The following is a 6,612-nucleotide window of genomic DNA, read 5'->3' as shown; positions in this document are numbered from 1 at the left end:
AGAGGCAGGAGCCTGCTGTGTCCCCCTCCCTGGCAAAGCAATAATGCTATCCTTTTCTACTTCACCCAAAACTCTGAGCTTCAATTCAGCACCAGTGCACAGAAGCTAGGTTTTCAGCATCAGTTTGGTAAGAAGCTGCGAGGTTACCTCCATCTGTACCAACCCAACGCTTGCTGGCTGGGGACTCTGCGGTGTTGCTGCATGGCACGGAACAGGTGACTCAGAACATAAAGGCTTCAGCCAGGTTTTAAGTGACACAGCCATACCTAACCTCCAGGGGAGTGGGAGGCGCAGTTTTGCCCTGCAGCAGGGAGGTTGGGACCAGGTTTATCTGATTCCATGGTGTTTTCCTCACTTGCTTCCTAGGTTATTTGCCAGGGAGAGAGGAAATGTATGAGATATACTTTGTTAAACATCAAATTCTCTGCAGGTGTAAATTCCTCATGTGAAATACAAATGTAAGCTACTAATGTATTACTGTTGTTGTTATTAGTGATATTAATAAACCTTTTCAGAGGAGGAAATGGCAACCCACTGCAGTATTTTTGCCTGGAAAATCCCATGGACAGAGGAGCCTGGTGGGCTACAGTCCATGGGGTCGCAAAGAGTTGGACACGACTGAGCAGACAGCACACACCTGTGTTTCACAACATCCGAGAATCAGACATGACCATGAACCCAAAGTGGTGGGAGGTGCACTCTTCCGGCCAGGACAGAAGGCTCTGAGCGGACCCCACACTGTGGCCATGCTCGCTGCATTTGGCTTCTGCCGTACTGGCTGTCATTAGAGTTTTTCTTCCTCTGCGGAAGTTTCTATGATTAGCCAATCCCAAAGCCACAGAACCATCAGAATTTTAACAGACTTGGGCTCCAGAGCTTGACTGCAAACATTGTGATGCACAGCTATGGATGGAAAGCAATGGGTCTTTACAAAGTGACTGAACACTGTGCCTTTTAAGCTATTCCTCGGGGCCCCAGGGCCCTGCAGGGGTGATGGAGAGGTTTCTGGGAAAACAGTCGGTGGTGGGGGGATCATTTAATTGTCTCCATTTTTCTGTCCCTGGCGCTCTCCCAAAGTTATGTCACCAGTTAAAAAAAACTCATCAAGAAAGATCTGACAACTGCTAAAATTTCCAAAGGTCTGTCCTTGAGTTTCATGCTGGCAACTGTTCCTTTATTCTCTTCCTCTGCAGTTGTTTCTTTTCCTTTCTCCTTTCCAGCTGATGGCATCCTCTTATCTCCACTCTCCCGCTACCACCCTATCCCTGCCCTGGACACACACACACACACACACACACACACACACACACCCTTAGCTCTGGGTTCTTTCTTTGCACTTCTCTGACGGGACGTGCAGTGTCTTGCAGAAGAGAACACTTGCAGAACACTTCTTTGGACTCAAGCAGATCTGCGTTCAAATCCAGCCTCTGACTTTAACTTGGCTGTGTGTTCTTGGGCAGTTCCTTAAGTTCCCTGAGCCTAATTTCCTCACTACAACATGGGGAAGGTAATACCTGGTTTGCAGAGTTTGGTGTGTGACTATGACTAATTTCCACTTCTTCCTCCCTTTCCCACTGCAGCTCTGCCCCGAGCCTTTCCAGCCCTGTGTGTCCCCCGGTTCCAGGTGGGGCCCTGGCTCACCCAGCACTGGAGGGCCTTAGTCCCCCTTCTGGAGCTCGGGAGAGATTGGGCGGGGCTCACAGAACTTGGATGCTGGGGCTCTGGCAGAGGGACAGCCCAGGAGAGGAGTGGGCTGTGAAAGGCAGAGAGGATCCACATACGTCCTGCTCAGAACACAAGCTGCACCAGCCTTAGAGATGTGAAGGTTTAAGGGAGAATTTCTGACGATCGCTTTTGGCTGTTTGCATCGGGCTCCTGGACCATGGCTCCATTCAGAGGCTGCCCCATGTGTGTCCATGACCCCAAGAATCATCCTCACATCAATGTTTCATCCCTTCACAGCTCTGTCCCTGGCACAGGCTTGTCCACAGCCCTGCGTGTGCTGGGCCCTCAGGAAACCCTGGTTCCGGCCCAGGCCCCTGTCTGCCAGTTTCTTGGTAACCCCGGGCTCAGCTTCCTGCTGGGGCCTCCAGCTTCCTCAGCTCCCCATCCTGGGCCTCCTGCTCGGTCATTCCTTGCCCTCTTGCAACCTTCTTTGCATTGTCACGAGGCAACCTGGACTTGGGGTGCTGGGATGACTTAAAGCCTCTTCTGTTTCTGGGGCCTGCCTCCTCCTCAATGCCCTTGCCTGCTCCCAATGCCCACTTGCCTGTGGCCTCTGATGGGAGGGCCGTGTGAGACAGTTTCTAACTAGATCGGGGCCTGCTTCTGCTTTTCCCCGACTGCTCACCTCAGCGCATCCCTTTGTTGTCTCTGGGGCGTCTGACGCTAAAGAGGCCCCTGGCTAAGGAGACGCCCTGGACCAGGAGGTTGGCTGATTTCTGGCATCAGCCTGGTTCCCAGGGCATGGCTGCCCTGGAAGGGGTTCCTCAATGGACTGATCCCTTCCTGGTGGAAGCTAAGCCTCCGGTCAGGCTTGGGAAGGTCCAGTGGGTGTCCTCTCCACGACTCCTTCGACCCAGGTGTGGCTTCTGCTCACCATCCCTCCCCAGAACTCTCGTCAATGCTCCATATATAGTCCCACAGTGGTGTCCCCTTCAGGATCACGCAGTGTCAGAGTTAGGGTGGGTTGCGCTGAGACCATCCACCCCAAGGCCTTTGTCTTACACCTGGGGAACAGGTCACCAGCTCAGGGGCCAGCCAGGGCCAGAGTCTGGTCTTCTGATGCTCAACCCAGCACACAGGCCTCCTCCAGAGCCATCCCTGCACAAGCAGCTCTGGGCTTCGCTCTGAAGTGAGCACAGACAGTGGAATCACTTGTATGGCAACTCCCCACCCTACTCCCCGCTGGACCCCTGGTAAGGCTTCCCCGTGAGGGTGACGTCCTGGCTTACGGCTGGCCGGCTTGGCCCAGGTGTCCTTCATGCTGGCACCGAGTGTGATCGCTTTATAGGAGCCAGGTACCTTCAGATCACCCAGATCTTTTAGCACTAAGATCTCCAGGACCACGGAAGGAAAGATGCTCTCACCTCGAGAGCGCTGGAGCAATCAGGGAACGGCTGAGTCTCCTTTCCTATCCTGGCTCATTCCGAGGCCCGAGTTCACTGTGTTACTTGTTACTGGCTCCTCTTCTGCAAGCGGGCATAGCTGAAGTATGGAGGTGGAGTTAGATGTGCATACTATGTGACTCCACTGTTCGTGGGGAGTGACAGCTAGGTCCCCCAAGCAAAAATCACCCAGAAATCCAGGCCAAGGTCGGTGGCTGCCATGGTTTGGGGGCAGAGCTGACAGCAGTCACAGTGGATGGGATTCATTCTGGCCCATCCCACACTGCGGTTTGGGGAGAGCTTATTTGTAAGAATGAAGTACATCTCTAGGTCATCGGAAAGCTATAATTTTGGAAATTGTAACATGTCATGGGGTGATGCTGCACTGAAAGAAGTTTCCAGGGGCCAGGGAGGAACCAAGGAGGAGAATCAAAAGGAAGGAACGGGCAGAGCGTCCACAGCCCCACCACGGGAGGAGCCCTGCCTCTGTGGGGCTGTCGATCCATCCTGCTCGTTACTCTTTCTTGAAGAGATGCTTCCTAGACTCTGGCTGTGCCCCAGGCACTGGGTGAGGTTCTGGCAGCCCTGGAAGGACACAAGAAGAGGGGCGGAGGTCCCTGCCTCTTCCTGGCTGCCTTCGGAGTGGGTGCCCCCTGCACTCAGGATGCGCTGGCCTGAGCTTCTTTGTGTTCCTTAAACAGTCAAGCTCATCTCTGCTCCGGGGCCTTTGCCCGTGCTCTCCTCCTTCTGTTCAGGATGCTGGTTCCTTGATTTTTTTTCATGAGTGGCTCCTTCTCGTTAACTGGGTCTCAGCTCAAAGTTACCTCTTGGGAGGGGTCTTTGTCGATGAGTGTCATTCACTTTCTGACCTGTTTTTATCCATTCTGCTTTATTTTCTTTACAGCTCTTACCACTCTCTGGAATTCTGACTTAGTTCTTTATTGTCTGTGCTCACTAACTGGGCTCTCAGGTCCATGACAACAGGAAGCCTGCCTGTCTCATTCTCCTCTAGATCCCAAGATCTCTCCTAGAATAGTGCCTGACAGACAGAAAGGGCTCGGTAAATAAATATTCATTGATGAATCAAGTTCCACATAGAACTCTCGAGCCGGCTCTTTGTGTCAGGCACTGTGCTTGGCACGACAAAGCTGTAAGTAAGTTGATGGTGCACATGCTTCCATACAGTTGCACCGTTTTCCATTTAATCTTTATAGGAGCCTCGTTGGGAGAGAATTAATATTATTTCCATAGTGTAAACAAGACCATTGTAAATAACTTGTTCAGCCAGTCCCATCACTTCATGGCTAATAGATGGGGAAAAAGTGGAAACAGTGGCAAATTTTATTTTCCTCGGATCCAAAATCTCTGTGGGCTGTGACTGCAGCCGTGAAATTAAAAGACACTTGCTCCTTGGAAGAAAAGCTATGACAAACCTAGACACAGTATTAAAAAAGCGGAGATGTCATTTTGCCAACAAAGGTCCATATAGTCAAAGCTATGACTCTTCTGGTAGTCATGTATGGATGTGAGAGTTGGACCATAAAGAAGGCTGAGTGCTGAAGAAGTGATGCTCTCGAACTGTGGTGCTGGAGAAGACTCTTGAGAGTCCCTTGGACAGCAAGGAGATCACACCAGACAATCCTAAAGGAAATCAACCCTGTGTATTCACAGGAGTGATGCTAAAGCTGAAGTTCCAATACTTTGGCCACCTGATGTGAAGAGTTGACTCATTGAAAAAGACCCTGATGCTGGGAAAGACTTAGGGCAGGAGGAGAAGAGAGCGGCAGAGGATGAGATGGTTGGACGGCATCGGTAACTCAATGGACGTGAGTTTGAGCAAACTCCAGGAGATAGTGAAGGACAGGGAAGCCTGGCGTGCTACAGTTCATAGGGTTGCAAAGAGTCAGACATGAGTTAGCGGCTGAATAGCAATAAACAACAACAACAGACCATAAAGGTAAATAACCTGTTTCTTTGTGTGGTTCCACCCTTCTTCTTTTGCCCCTGTCATGAGAGCACATCCCAGGGAGGGGCTGTTCCTTCATTCTGGATCCCAGAAAGAAGATGCCATGGATAAGAGCCTTGGCTGACCAGGGGTTTAACTTGAGAGAGAAATACACTGTGGTGTTCGTAAGCCATGGAGAATCTGGGTTGTCTGTGACCACAGCATAACTGAGCAAGACCTGATTAGTGCACTGGCTATAAGAACGTTGATAAGGAAACACTTTCTGGAGGAGGGCGCAGGTGTGGTTAGCTAGAGATACCCTGAAGAAGAGATGGGAAGATGCTGGGCCACAGAGGCACCTACAGGCAAGCATTCTGACCCCACACGATTTCTCATCTCTGCACTGACAGTCATGGGGATGCTGGTGTATTGTTTCCTGAATGGACACCCCATCACCCCAGGTTTATAACCAGGCCCCAGTCTGCCTCGCCAGCCTCGTCTCCCTACTGCTTTTCTCTCTGGACCCTGTGTTCTTTCCTGTCTCTATCCTGAACTCACAAAAGGGCAAGCATCTGGGGAAATGACTTCCTCTTTCCAAACCTCAGTTTCCCACCTGTGAGAGGAAGGATAATGAGAACTCTTGGGATTAAGAGTTGAGTTAATGCGGGAAAGTGCCTGGCCCTCTGTAGATGCTTGTTGAATGAGTGAATGAATAAACAAGTGAATGAATAAACACTCGAAGTCTGGTGCCAGAGAATGATCCAGCTCATGAGGGTCTCTTCCGATTTGAGTTGTTACAACTCAGTCTCTTCTGGCTTGAGCACTTCTGGAAAAGCTGATAAAGCCACCATTTTTGAACCTCCAGAAATTGAGACAGCGGTGACCTCGGCAAGGGGCACCCCTCCCACGAGTGTCATTTTGCAGCAGGCTACAGCCTCACCTGCCAGAGGCAGGGGCGGGGGAACCAGGGTCAGCTGGAGCCACTGAGCAGAGAGACGCGTGTTCCAGGGCAGCTGTTCTCTTCTGAATGCTGCTCCTGGGTGTGCAGGCTCCTGGGAACACGGCAATTGATTTCTGTACAGCAGACACAAAGGCCCACGCGACATGGGACCTGGAGAGACACTGTGACGGTCAGTCATTGCCAGGCCTGGCGTTGGGCCTGTGTTTGTTTCAAAGAAGGCAGCCCACCAGCTGGCTGGGTACCCCTTAGTGGATTCTTAAAACCCAGACACTGAAAAATGCTTCTCCTTGCCAACTAATTGAAACACAAGTTCAGCTTGAGAAGCACATATATGTTGCAGAATTGTTTATGTAATAATATCAAGTCACTGCCAAATCCAAGGACTGTGTAAGGTATGTGGGAAACATGGAGATGGAAGGAGAGAGCTAACACTGACTGAGCATCTACTATGTACAAGGCGTCTTGTAGACATGTTTTCATTTAATTCTCACAATAGCCAGGCGACATGAGTGCTAATAACTCATGATATGCAGTGAAACACCTACTTCTGCTTTATTGACTACACCAAAGGCTGTGTGGATCACAACAAACTCTGGAAA

Source organism: Bos mutus, chromosome 5 (assembly GCF_027580195.1).
Source record: "Bos mutus isolate GX-2022 chromosome 5, NWIPB_WYAK_1.1, whole genome shotgun sequence".
NCBI classification, from domain to species: Eukaryota; Metazoa; Chordata; class Mammalia; order Artiodactyla; family Bovidae; genus Bos; species Bos mutus.
This window is presented reverse-complemented; position numbering follows the sequence as displayed.